At 50.0% G+C, this 14,390-nt stretch overlaps 1 protein-coding gene across 5 annotated transcripts in view; it reads right to left on the bottom strand.

Moving 5' to 3' along the window:
* Window positions 1–1,204, bottom strand: part of NSD1 (nuclear receptor binding SET domain protein 1) — a 183,736-nt gene extending 182,532 nt beyond the window's left edge. For 2 of the 5 annotated variants that reach the window (XM_066272300.1, XM_066272302.1), the window contains exon 1: window positions 207–470. The gene's annotated coding sequence lies outside the window, so the exon portion shown is untranslated. Of the gene's footprint in view, window positions 1–206; window positions 472–993 lie in introns of those variants that run through there. The other 3 variants (XM_066272298.1, XM_066272301.1, XM_066272296.1) reach the window with 3 other exon arrangements.
* Window positions 1,205–14,390: the final 13,186 nt, after the last annotated feature.

The raw sequence follows: 14,390 nt of genomic DNA, 5'->3' as shown, positions 1-14,390 counted from the left end.
GCAGCCCCGCCGGGTAGGCCTGAGCCCGGCTGGTAGTGATGGAGGGGGAGGAGGCCTGCGGCTGCAATGCCGCCGGCCACCAACCCCGCGCCGCGCCCGGCCTTCCCCCGCGCCCCTTACCTCCCGGCCACCACCATCTTCCCCGCCCGGCCGCCTCTCCCCTCCTCCTCCAGCCTGCCCGCCACCCTGCCCAGTGCACTAGTTACCGTGCCCCGCGCCCCTTCCCGGGCCGGCTGGGGGGAGGGGGTGGCACTCATTACACTGGGGCGCCAGCAGAGCGGTGGGGAGAGAGTGGAGCAGCTCGCTGCACCCCCCTCCCCCCGCGTCTATCTTCAGGACAGAAGGCAGCAAGCGCGACCTGCCCCGGCCTAGTCCGCCGCCACCTCCTCCTCCTCCTCACACCCCCACCGCGCGCGCCTCCGCGGCGGCGCGTGCGACCAAGCGCCCGTCCGCGTGCGATTTGGGAACCGAGTGAGCGCGCACCACGGCACCACCGCGCGCTCCCGCCTGTCTCACTCTTCGGGGTTCAGGGCGGGTGAAATCGGGCTCGCGAGCGCGCCGCCCAATCAGCGGAGCCGCCTCTGCTGCCCCTTCCCCTCCCCCTGCGCGCCCGCTCGCAGCCCGGGCCTACGGGCCGGCCCGGCTGCCCGGGCGGGGCCTGAGGTGGGCTCCCTGGGGGTTGCACGCCTCCCGGGAGAGTCGGAGCCTGCGGGCGTCGTGGGTGGCACTCCTGTCCCCTCACCTACCTCAGGGCACTGCGCTAGCCCCGGGCTGCACACAGCTCCAACACCCCTACCATCTCGAGCTCCAAGCCCGGCAGTACCTGACCCTACTGAGGCCAGTCCGACCGCCCCGCCAGCCCTGCTCTGGCCCGCGTCAGTCCCGGCCTCCATCTTAGGTACAGCCCGGGTTCCCCATCCACTGGGCACCTGCCCTCAACCCGCTCGGCTCGGCCCGAGGCCAAGGCAATCCCCCTCCTACCGTGTGGCTCACCTGGGGGCTCGGGCTGGGGTCTTCTAGGCCTCAGGCCCCGAGCAGGCGCGGCCGCAGGTGAACCCCCTGCCCGGCCGCACCCCAAACCCACACCACTACCACCACCACAGACCAAGCTGAGCAGGAAACAAAATGGAGGCAGCAGCCGGTCTGCCTCCCAGAGCCAAGGCTGTGCAGCCCCCGGGCTCCCTCCTAATGCAGGCCCGACGCCCGCGAGGCAGGGGACTAACTCGTCCCGGGCGCAGCAAGTAGACGCCGTAGAGCAGCGTAGTCTGGCCGGGGGGGATCGGCCCTGCGGGCCCCACGGCCCCTCACCCACCACCCCTTCCCTTCTCCCTCCTCCCCATTCCTCTCCCTCCCCACTGCCCGGCCTTGAGGGGTGAGCGGCTACCAGGAGCCTGGTCGGGTCGAGTTACCCGCCTGGGCACTGCCCGCCCCGCGGTGGCCTCAGCTGGGAGATGCGGCCAGGCGACCACCACGCTGAGCCCAGCCCCCGCACTCGAGCTGGGCAGCAGCCTGACAGCGCGCCCGCACCTCGCGGTGCGGCCCCCGCCCAGTGAGACCGAGTCCCCAGCCCGAGCACTGCCGGGATGAAGTTCCCTCGCCACCCCCAGGCCCAGGGGTCCTCGCTGCCTCGGGCGGGGCAAGAGGAGCGCTGGGGGAGGGGTCCACTAATCCCTGCACCGCCTCCCGCGCCTAGTCTCGGTCAGGGCCTGGCACGGGGACTCGGCGGGCGTGGGCTAGCGTCGGTCGGTGTGTGCAAGCGGGACAGGGGACGCGGGCCCGAGGTCCGAAGGGGGCGCAGACACTGCAGTTCTCGGCATCCAGGCAGATGGCCCTCTCGTGCTACCACAACCGGGCGCAGGTTGCCTGCTCCGCAGCCCAACTTGCCGAGGAGCTCGAGCCTCGCCCCTGGGGCCGGGCACCAGGAAACCGATGGAGCTGCGCTGAGAGGGCGAACCGCCAGCCAAACCTGCTAGCATGATCCCCGGGCTGGGGCACTCTGCCGTCCGGCACCCGGGACCTCGAGGCCTGCACCCCGCGGCCACGCAGCACCGGCCTAGCGCAGCCGCGGTGTGTTCAGTCACCCAAGAAAGCACAAGGGCAGGTCGGGTAACGGTTACCCGGTAACCCAAGCCTAGGTTGACCTCGCTACTCCAGCCCCCCAGGCCCTTCCCCCCAACCAAGTCCAACTCCCTGGCTTTGCTGTCCAGAAAAAAGCTCACCTCGGGGGCTTATTGGTCCCTAGAGTGTTAAGTGCATCCTCGCTGTTCAGAGAGAACCACAATCATCCGCCATAAAAAAAATTCCGCCTCCTCCAGAAAGCCTTCAGTGATTAATGCCATCTAAAAAGCTCAGAGCACCGCCCTCAAGAGCCACGTGACTACCATTCTTGCCGTGGCTTAGTAAATACACGAAATTATTCTGTGTGGGGCGATTGCCCACAGCCCTTTTATCTGTTAACCATGAGCCCACTTGGGAGAAAGGCCATTTTGGTGTTGTCCTGCACAGCATCCATGCTAAACTTCTTCAACTCCCTCCTTCAGCCTTCCCCATCTTCAGCTGGACCAGGCTTGGAGCTCAGGGTGCCCCTAACCTCCTGGCCTCCAAGGCCCTCAGTCCAGCGAAGACTTACCTTAGCACACTGTTAAGTGCTGGGATGCAGACCCTGTCAGGACAGCAAGCAGGCTTTCTGAAAAGAAAGATGCCCCCTGGAACTAGAGTGATGAGGAAGCACTGTTCCCCCGGGGTGCCTCCCTCTGTTGAAGAGAATGCCATACCCTGAAGGTTCCTAGGTCTGGCTGTGTGCTGACCAGCCAGAGAAGAGCAGAGTCTATACCCTAGGGTCCAGCACTCAGGGACCCTGGGCTGTTTGTTCTGCTGAGGAGTTACTAAGGCTAACCCCTCTGGGCAAGCTCTGAGTGGTTCCTTCTTCACACCTAATAATTTGAGCCAATCATTTCTGACTGACAGTTACCCCTTGCCAATTGCCCCAATCATCAAGATTCCTCTTAACACTTTACTTTCCCATGGACAATCCTGGGGGCCTGGGAGCTGCCACTGTTTGGCCTTGAGCCAGTCACTTAACAGCCCCAAACCTCAGTTTCCTCAACTGTGGCTTCCAAAGCACAAGGCAGCTGTGAGGATCCTGCAAGGTAAAGATAAGTGTTAGGGGGCTTATACAGACTAAGCATATAATGAATGCTTCATTTAGCAACCATTTCCTGCATTCCAGGCAGTATGCTGGGTGCTAGGGAAAGAAAGGATGTCTGCCTCAGGAAGCACCTGGCCTCAGAAAAAAGACAGTTAAATAAATATGCTAAGGTGTGAAGACAGGCTGGGACAATGGTTCCAGAGCTGATCTCTGGACATCACTGCCCTATAGATACTCCTCATTCTAACCTTCCATGTCCCATGGAAGAAGAGTTGGGGCTATAGAGGGACAGGCAACTGGGAATGAACAGGTTACTGAGGGGTCTCAGGGAGAAGACTGGAACCCAGAGAAAAACTTAAAACTTTCCTGGGATGACCTCAGGAGGTCCTTCCTGCCTCTTAGAGTAGAAGTTTGGCTGCAGAAGTCTTAACCATAGCAACAACCCTCCAATCCAGCAGGCTCTGGCTAGGAACCTCACATGTGCCAGGACTGGGTTGAAGGGACCCACAGGCCCACACACTCTCACAAGAATAAGAACACTGGTTCCTGAAGTGGGGGAACAAAGGAAAAGGCTCTGCCCTGCCTTCCTCAGCTCAGGGAACTTTTCTGAGTATCCCATCTTGTGTGTGTGTGTGTGTGTGTGTGTGTGTGTGTGTGTGTGTGAGAGAGAGAGAGACAGAGACAGAGACAGAGACAGATGGAGAGATGGACAGATAGTGACAGACAAGAAGGGAGAGACGAGAAGCATCAGTTCTTCACCATGGAACCCTAGTTGTTTATCAATTGCTTTATCATATGTGCCTTGACCGGGGGGCTACAGCAGACCGAGTGAACCCTTGCTCAAGCCAGTGACCTTGGGCCCAAGCTGGCGAGCCTTGCTCAAACCAGATGAGCCCATGCTCAAGCCAGCGACCTCAGGGACTCGAACCCGGGTCCTCTGCGTCTCAGCCCAACACTTCATCCACTGCACCACCACCTGGTCAGGCTGGATGTCCCATCTTTAAGACAGAGATTAGAATCAGTAAATACTTGCTGAGTCTGTGTTCTGTACTGGATACCATGCTGGGTACTTGACATGTATTACTACTTCCTTTAACCATTTAATGGCCCTGTGAAGAACTGAAGTTTAAAAGATTAAACCCTGAGCAAAATCTCAAAGCTCTAATTGTCATCTGATGTGATTGGCCTAACATTTCTTTCTCTTAACCAGCATGCCTTCAAATACTGTCAATGAGAAATCCTAGCACAGAGTCTTACACACACACAGGTGCTCAAGAATTTGAGTATTGGACAAAGTGAGATTATCTTCTTTTTTTTTTTTTTTTCCAGAGACAGAGAGTCAGAGAGAGGGATACATAGGGACAGACAGACAGAAACGGAGAGAGATGAGAAGCATCAATTATTAGTTCTTCGTTGAGACACCTTAGTTGTTCATTGATTGCTTTCTCATATGTGCCTTGACCATGGGCCTTCAGCAGACCGAGTGACCCCTTGCTCAAACCAGTGACCTTGGGCCCAAGCTGGTGAGCTTTGCTCAAACCAGATGAGCCTGCACTCAAGCTGGCAACCTTGGTGTTTCAAACCTTGGTCTTCTGCATCCCAGTCCAACGCTCTATCCATTGTGCCACCGCCTAGTCAGGCAAAGTGGGATTATCTTAACCTCAATTATCTCAGCTTTAAATTATGGTTACTGAGAATTTCTACCATGCTGACATAGATAACTGTTGAGACATTTGGCCAGTGTACAGTGAGCCCTTTTTTCTTAGAACTGTTCCCCTTTCATTCAATAATTCAGTAGATACTTTTGAGCTCCCCCTCACAGCTCTGTGGGGAAGACAGGTAAGTTATAACAAGGTAGAGAGCTGAGCACTGAAAGAAGAGGTGCTGGGGGAGTTGGGGAGGCCTCAGGGGCAGTCAGGGAAGGCCTCCCAGGAGTGGCATCCAGAGGGAGTCCTGAATCATATTCAGGAATAGCCAGAAAAAGGAGAAGACAAGGTAGAGGTTCCAGCAGAAGAGACCAAAGAAACACCAGAGGAACTGACCACAGTTCAATGTGGCCAGAAGGTAATTTGTGTGTTGGGGGTAGGGGTGGGGGCAGTAAGAGGCCTCAGGCAAAGATGAGGAAGGCCACAGGAGCCTGTTCATGCAGGGCCTTGTTGGTCAAGTTAAAGAATTTAGTCTTTTCTGGAAGGCAGTAGGGAGCCATGAAAAGTTAAGGAGCAAGTTCAGGCTTGCTTCTGAGCAGTAGAAAGCTTACTCCAGCAGTGTCCAGAAGAGATTGATTCTGCTTCTGGAAACAACCCTGGTCAGGACCTGCCCTTAGGATGTGCCAGGATTGTCTTGTTCCAATAACAATTGGGGTATCTCCTCTGGGTCAATTACTCTACAGCAGTGATTTTCAACCTTTGTTTCTCACGCACTCATAAACTAATTACTAAAGAAAAAGAGGCCCTGACCTCTTCTTCCTTAGTAACTAATTTATTTGTGCCATGAGATGAAAATGGTTGTATTTAGTCAGGGGCACTGACCTTAGTAATTAGTGTGTGTTTGTGCCATGAAAAAAAAAGGTTGATAATCACTGCTCTACAGGACACCCTCTGATTTAATCCTGAGATGGGCACTTTTGCTATCCCTACCTTCAAGAAAGGAAGCATCACTTACTGGGAGCCAAACTCCCAACCAACACCCAGTGCAAGTTCTTCATCTCCACTGGACAGGAGCAGCATCTGCTTTCTGACTAAAGAGCTAGGTCTTAGAAAGGCATGGGGACCTTTGGTAATCAATCCCAAATGCTAATGAATACCACAATCATCCTTTCTGATGGGTTCAAGAAGTATTTCTTCCCCTCACCACCACCACACACACACCCCCAACACACACATACAGCAGTTTCCCCGGAACTGGATCCAGCTCCGACTTGAGATTAAGGCAGGCCTGGCCACCTCTAAAACCATATGGCTCTCCAGGAAAGTTCATTTCCGGCCCCAACTACCACGTTTCTGTCTGCTAACCTGACCATGTAGCCCTAGCCCCAGCCCCAAGGACTCAAGTTTCCACCTACAAGAGTTCTGTTTCTCAGACATTCTCTTTCGAGAGCCCTGTGTGTGGTGTCCACTATCTCTGCCCTTCTTCCCTCATCAGTTTCCTGGCTGCCCAGTGTACTGACTGTCCTGGGACAGGCTACATTCCATCCAGCCTCTGCTCATGCTGGTCCTGGTGCCTTTTCCCGCAACATTGCCTTGCAAATTAAACTTCTATTTGTCCTTCAGGGCCCAGGTTAGATGACTTCTCCTGGAAGATTTCCCTGATCCCATCACTGCAGACATTTTTTCCTGAACAAGCCTCTGCAATAACTATTGACTTCCAAAATTTGGTCCCCACCAGTTGGTGAACCCCTTACAAGACTCAGGGTAGCCTGACCTGTGGTGGCACAGTGGATAAAGCGTCAACCTGGAAATGCTGAGGTCGCCAGTTCGAAACCCTGGGCTTGCCTGGTCAAGGCACATATGGGAGTTGATGCTTCCTGCTCCTCCCCCCCTTCTCTCTCTGTCTCCTCTCTCTCCATTCTAAAAAAATGAATAAATAAAAAATAAAAATTAAAAAGAAAAAAGGAAAAAAAAAAGACTCAGGGCATATGCTTCTCTGACCTTCAGTGACTAAGAGGCTTAGAGTAAGTTTTGGGAACGTTTTCTGATGCCTGATTTATCTTCTCCCCTCCTCTCCTTGAAACAAAAGAATTGTTATTCGAATTTTAAACCAAATAACCAAATGGATTGTGCAAAACTTAAACCCTCCCTAAAAGAATTTTGGGGTGTTTGGGAAACAAACAGGCCTCTGTGCCAGTCAGTATTGTTAGAAAGTGTAAGAGAACCTATAGGATCTTGGAGTCAGGTAGATGCGGGTTCTAATAGCAGCCAGGCCACTTACCAGACAAGTCCCTCCTTCCTCTCAGCCTCACAAATAGGATGGTTGTTCAGATTAATACATGAATATATGGCACTAGGCCCTGTCCAGTGCAGCACTGGATATCTCCTTCATTATGACACTGGGCTCCTCTACCCAACCTGTCAATCTTAGCTCCCCACCCCCACCCTGCTCTTTCTCTGATTTTGTTAGATGCACACTCAGCCTCCAGCCAGGCACCTCTAAATGTATTGATTCCAAGGAGATATAGGGAAAGTGGGAGAACGCTGGGCTCTGCTGAGATGTGTCAGGAAAAGGGGAAGGTCTGTAGTTTGTGCCCAGGAGAGTAGCTTTACTTTTGGCCTGCACATGGGTTATCATTTTACACTCACCCACTCATTGTTTCCCTGTCAGGAGGATACTGTTCTATTTTACAGATGAAAACAGAGGCTGAGAAAGAAGAAGCCTGTGAAAGCTTCCTTCTGGTAAGTGGTAGAGTGGAACAGAATTTATAAACAGTAGTCACTCAATGAATACTAAAAGGAGGTCAGGTAAGATAAAGACAGAGATGAGATTCTGGGTTAAAGGTTAATGAAGTAGATGGTCTTCCAATTTTTTTTTTTTTTTTTTAAAGATTGACAACCTTCTTTTTTTTTTATTTATTTATTCATTTTTAGAGAGGGAGAGAAGGGGGGAGGAGCTGGAAGCATCAACTCCCATATGTGCCTTGACCAGGCAAGCCCAGGGTTTCCACCGGCGACCTCAGCATTTCCAGGTCGACGCTTTATCCCCTGCGCCACCACAGGTCAGGCACAGATGGTCTTCCAATTTTTTGATCAAGTCCTCCTTTTGAGAATTTCTAGATAGTATATATATAACTCACTCATACTTGAAAGTTGGCATCTAATTTTGTATTTTGGTGTGGTTGTTTTTTGACAGAGACAGGGGAACAGATAGGGACAGGCAGGAAGAGAGAGATGAGAAGCATCAATTCTTCATTGTGGCACCTTAGTTGTTCATTGATTGCTTTCTCATATGTGCCTTGACCCGGGGTGGGGGGCTATAGCTGAGCGAATGACTCCTTGCTCAAGCCAGTGACCTTGGACTCAAGCCAGTAACCATGGGGTCATGTCTATGTGTCTATGATCCCATGCCCAAGGCAGCAACCCCACGCTCAAGCTGATGAGCCTGTGCTCAAACCGGCGACCTTGGGGTTTCAAACCTGAGTCCTCTGCGTCCCAGTCTGACACTCTATGCACTGTGCCACCGCCTGGTCAAGCTCTAATTTTGTTTTTTTAAGTCATAATACAAAGAATAGAATTTCTGGTGTACTGCATGTGCACTTTAATTTTTTTTTTTTTCATTTTTCCGAAGCTGGAAATGGAGAGGCAGTCAGACAGACTCCCACATGCGCCCGACTGGGATCTACCCGGCATGCCAACCAGGGGGTGATGCTCTGCCCATCTGGGGCGTCGCTCTGTTGCATACAGAGCCATTCTAGTGCCTGAGGCAGAGGCCACAGAGCCATCCTCAGTGGCTGGGCCATCTTTGCTCCAATGGAGCCTCGGCTGCGGGAGGGGAAGAGAGAGACAGAGAGGAAGGAGAGGGGGAGGGGTGGAGAAGCAGATGGGCGCTTCTCCTGTGTGCCCTGGCCGGGAATCGAACCCAGGACTCCTGCACACCAGGCCGATGCTCTACTGCTGAGCCAACCAGCCAGGGCCTGCATGTGCACTTTATATAAATCTTAATCAAAACCCAAAGGTTAAGCTTCAACTCTATGGATTTATAGAAAATGTTCCCCCTGTGTCTAAAATAGCAAAGCCAGGTCCCATCATCAAATCCCTCAGCTAACTGACTTACTGTCAGTCAGAAAATATCTGACCCCACTTCTCAGTTATGACCAGCATGTTGACACATGTCTTCATGACAACTATCACCCTCCTGGGATCTAGGACAGACTGACAAGGCCAGAGCTTTGCCCTGAGACTGTGGTAAGGTATATACTTGGGTAGCTCTCCCAGCACCCTGTATCCTCAGGTGCCCAACCATGGAGTCATTTGGTGACATGTGGCTTTTCTCTTATGAGTGGGAAACTGTCTGAAAGGAGACTAGGAGAGAGAGGTGCTTTCTCAGGCAGACCAAGAATTTCATATGAAAGTTAAAGGTTTGAGAACTTGTTTCCTGAACTTCAGCCATGCTCAGAATAATCTGGAAAGTTTTTACATCCCCCACATGAGGACCTCAGGCAAAAACCACAGTTATAAAACGTATGACTGTGTAGAACAGGAGGTAGTATTTGTCAGAGAGGGTATAGGGTGGGAGGGCTTTTTCTAAAGGCAGGACACTGGTCTTGTGTAAACATTTCACCTGGGGGAGGGTGGCTGTGTTTGTTTTTCCCTCTGCCTAGCAAGCTCCCCTTCCAGCTCTTCCCAGGACTCTTACTATCAATCAGCTCCAAGTTCTTTCTGCAGACAGGCCCACCTGGTTCCTCCCTCACCTTGAAGAGCCTCCTTTGACCTTAGGTCCCTCTATCACATCTTCCTGTTCAAGTGACTTAAAACAATTACCATTCTCTGAAATTATGTTTTCCCCCACTTGCTTTTTGTTAAATTTTATTTTAGTGAGAGGAGGTGAAACAGAGGCAGATTCCCATATGCACCCTGACCAAAATCTACCCAGCAAGCCCACTAGGGCTGTGGTTCTCAAAGTGTGTGCCAGGGCACACTGGTGCACCCTAGAAGATTTCCAGGTGCACCCTATGGTATTCCAGAGTAATAGTGCCTGTTGGGGACCAAAAACCAACAGGATTTTTAAAGTTTAGATTTTGGGGGGGCAGAGGTGTGGGGAATTGGCTGTAAGCTGACAGTCTGCCCAACTCCCCACCTCACTCACCTGATTAGGTTACAAAAGGCTGTTAAGCTGTGGTGCTGGATTGTTTACACTACCCCCATGTTCCCTGGAAAGACTGGAGGCGAATTTCTTCTATCCTTTGTTTGGTGTCAAGTTAAGAGCATATATATGGTGGCAGTTTTCTGCACTCAACACAATAAAAGTAAAAAGAGAAGAATTCTTCAATGTATTGACAAGGAAATGAGAGTTTGCCTTTCAAATATATGCCCAAACATTGAAGAAATCACTAGGACACATCAAACTGATGTTTCTCATAAACACAAAAATGAAAAAACACATTCGCACCAAGACCTGCTGAATTTATTAAATCTTACTAAGAATGTATCTATATATATAACAAGATAACTTTTTGTTGTTTTTTAAATTTTTTAACCTCTTTTTTATGAATTCTAAAAAGCATAACTCAAAAAATGTAACATAGCCTGACCAGGCAGTGGCGCAGTGGATAGAGCGTTGGACTGGGATGCGGAGGACCCAGGTTTGAGACCCCGAGGTTGCCAGCTTGACCGCGGGCTCATCTGGTTTGAGCAAAAAGCTCACCATTTTGGACTCAAGGTCGCTGACTCGAGCAAGGGGTTACTAGGTCTGCTGTAGCCCCACAGTCAAGGCACATATGAGAGGGCAATCAATGAACAACTAAGATGCCACAACAAAAAACTGATGATTGATGCTTCTCATCTCTTTCTGTTCCTGTCTATCTGTCCCTACCTATCCCTCTCTCTCTGACTCTCTCTCTGTCTCTGTAGTAAATAAAATAAAATAAAATAAAATAAATCTATAATTAAATACTAACATCTACTAGAGGAAATTATTATTTTTAAAATGTAACATATAAATGTTTTTTAATGTCAGAATAAATTTAATTTTGTTGTATTTATTTCATATAATTACCATAAAAGCACGCTTGGACTTTGTATTTTTTTTCTTTAATATTTGACTTAATTTTTTTTAAGATTTTATTTATTCATTTTTATTAGGGAGAGAGGGGAGAGAGAGAGGAAAGAGAAAGAGAGAACAGGGGAAGGAACAGGAAGCATCAACTCCCAGAGGTGCCTTGACCAGGCAACCCCGAGGTTTTGAATGGGTAACCTCAGCATTCCAGATCGATGCTTTATCCACTGTGCCACCACAGGTCAGGCTTGACTTAATTATTATAACATATTTCTCAGAAATTTGTATATAGTGCACCTACAGTTATCTGTAGGATTTTAAATGTGCCCTGACTTCAAAAAATTTGAGAATCACTGCACTAGGGGGTGATGCTCTGCCCATCTGGGCCATTGCTCCATTGCAACTGGAACCAATTTTTAGTGTCTCAGGCGGAGGCCATGGAGACATCCTCAATACCTGAGGCCAAATCGCTAGAGCCAATCAAACCATGACTGTGGGAGGGGAAGAGAGAGAGAGAAAAGGGGGAGGGGTGAAGAAGCAGATGGTCGCTTCTCCTGTGTGCCCTGACTGGGGGTCAAACCCGGGACTTCCACAAGCTGGGAAAATGCTTTACCACTGAGTCAACCCACCAGGGCCACTCCCTACTTATAAATCTATATACCTTTTTATATCCACAAAGTTGTACAACCATCACCACTACCTAATTCCAGAGCAGTTCTGTCACCTTCAAGAGAAACCCTGTGCCCATTTTTAGTCAGTCCCCATTCCCTCCCTCCCCAAAGGCCCTGCAAACCACTACTCTACTCTCTATTTCTATGCATGTGCCTATATTGGACATATCATATAAATGGTATAATATGTGGTCTTTTATGTCTGGCTTCGATCACTGAGCATGTTTTTCAGGGTCATCTATGTTGTAGCATATATTAATACTGCATTCCTTTCTCCCCCCCCCCCCCGAAGCTGGAAATGGGGAGGCAGTCAGACAGACTCCTGCATGCGCCCGACCGGGATCCACCCGGCATGCTCACCTGGGGGCAATGCTCTGCCCCTCTGGGGCGTCGCTCTGTTGCATCCAGAGCCATTCTAGCGCCTGAGGCAGAGGCCACAGAGCCATCCTCAGCGCCCAGGCCATCTTTGCTCCAATGGAGCCTCGGCTGCAGGAGGGGAAGAGAGAGACAGAAAGGAAGGAGAGGGAGAGGGGTGGAGAAGCAGATGGGCGCTTCTCCTCTGTGCCCTGGCCGGGAATCGAACCCGGGTCCCCCGCATGCCAGGCCGACGCTCTACCGCTGAGCCAACCGGCCAGGGCCTACTCCATTCCTTTTTATAGCTGAACAATCTCCCACTGTATGGATAAACCACCCTTTATTCTTTCATTTTTTATTTATTATTATTATTATTTTTTACAGAGACAAAGAGTGAGTCAGAGAGAGGGATAGACAGGGACAGACAGGAATGAAGAGAGATGAGAAGCATCAATCATTAGTTTTTCATTGCGCGTTGCAACACCTTAGTTGTTCATTGATTGCTTTCTCATATGTGCCTTGACCGCAGGCCTTCAGCAGACTGAGTAATCCCTTGCTTGAGCCAGCGACCTTGGGTTCAAGCTGGTGGGCTTTTTGCTCAAACCAGATGAGCCCGCGCTCAAGCTAGCAACCTTGGGGTCTCGAACCTGGGTCCTCTGCATCCCAGTCTGACGCTCTACCCACTGCGCCACCACCTGGTCAGGCTCTTTCATTTTTAATCTTTTTTTTTTTCTTTTCATTTTTAATCTTTAGACCACACTGTTTATCAGTTGATGTCCATCAGTTCATGGATATGTGGTTGCTTCCATTTGGGGGCTATCATGAACATTCATGTAAAAATTATTCGAAAGACATATATATCATTTGTTTTGGGCATATACATAGGAGTGAAATTTTTTATTTTAGATTTTATTTATTGATTTAACAGAGAGAAGAGAGAGAGGGGAGGGTGGAGTGAGAAGTATCAACTCATAGTTGTTCTCTTTAGTTGTTCATTGATTGCTTGTTGTATATGCCTTGACCAGTCAAGCCCAGGGTTTCAAACCAGCAACCTCAGCATTCCATGTCAAAGTTTCATCCACTGCACCACCACAGGTCAGGCATATGTGAACTTTTGAAGAATTTTTGGAAGAATGTTATCAAAGTTGCTACAGAATTTTATGTTCCCACAGCAATGTCTGAGGGTTTCAATATCTGCACATCTTCACCAACACATTATTATTTACCTTGAGAGAGGGACAGACAGATGGGGAGGGAGAGAGATGAGAAGCATCAATTCTTTTTTATTTATTTATTTATTTTTCATTTTTCTGAAGCTGGAAACAGGGAGAGACAGTCAGACAGACTCCCGCATGTGCCCGACCGGGATCCACCCGGCACGCCCACCAGGGGCGAAGCTCTTCCCACCAGGGGGGATGCTCTGCCCATCCTGGGCGTCGCCATATTGCGACCAGAGCCACTCTAGCGCCTGGGGCAGAGGCCAAGGAGCCATCCCCAGCGCCCGGGCCATCTTTGCTCCAATGGAGCCTTGGCTGCGGGAGGGGAAGAGAGAGACAGAGAGGAAAGCGCGGCGGAGGGGTGGAGAAGCAAATGGGCGCTTCTCCTGTGTGCCCTGGCCGGGAATCGAACCCAGGTCCTCCGCACGCTAGGCCGACGCTCTACCGCTGAGCCAACCGGCCAGGGCTTTTTTAATTTTTTAAGTGTTTATTTGAGCAAAAATCAATTCAATTCAGGCGGCACCAAACTAGAAATGGTTAGGATTGCCCTGTTGGTAGGAATCTATAATACTAAAGGAAATAAATATTAACCTCATAGAATCACTAGGACCTAACACGCACTAGCATGTTTTATTTTATTTTTTTTAATTTTATTAATTTTAATGGGGTGACATCAATAAATCAGGGTACATATATTCAAAGAAAACATGTCCAGATTATCTTGTCATTCAATTCTGTTGCATATCCATCACCCAAAGTCTGATTGTCCTCCGTCACCTTCTATCTAGTTTTCTTTGTGCCCCTCCCCTTCTCCCTCTCCCTCCTTCCCTCCCCCCACCCCCTGTAACCACCACAATCTTGTCCATGTCTTAGTCTCGTTTTTATGTCCCACCAATATATAGAATCCTGCAGTTCTTGTTTTTTTTCTGATTTACTTATTTCACTCCATATAATGTTATCAAGATCCCACCATTTTGTTGTAAGTGATCCGATGTCATCATTTCTTATGGCTGAATAGTATACCATGGTGTATATGTGCCACATCTTCTTTATCCAGTCTTCTTTTTTTTTTTACAGTGATTAAAGCCTTTAAGCAAACTCTTGGCCAATACAGCAAGAATTCATAAAAGAGTAGTGTCCTTAACATGTTCACCAAGTCCAAGTTGGCCCCAACACCATGCCAAATCCCTAAAAAATGCAACCCAACCCCAGTTCAGTCTGTTAGGATCTGTCACAAGGAGCAGGAGTCCAGGAAAAGTCCACATCCAGAAAAAGTCCACATGGCACTGGAATTGT

This window comes from Saccopteryx bilineata, chromosome 4, assembly GCF_036850765.1.
Source record: "Saccopteryx bilineata isolate mSacBil1 chromosome 4, mSacBil1_pri_phased_curated, whole genome shotgun sequence".
Lineage (NCBI taxonomy): Eukaryota > Metazoa > Chordata > Mammalia > Chiroptera > Emballonuridae > Saccopteryx > Saccopteryx bilineata.
Note: the sequence above shows the minus strand (reverse complement) of the source record. Positions and strands in the feature narration are given on the sequence as shown.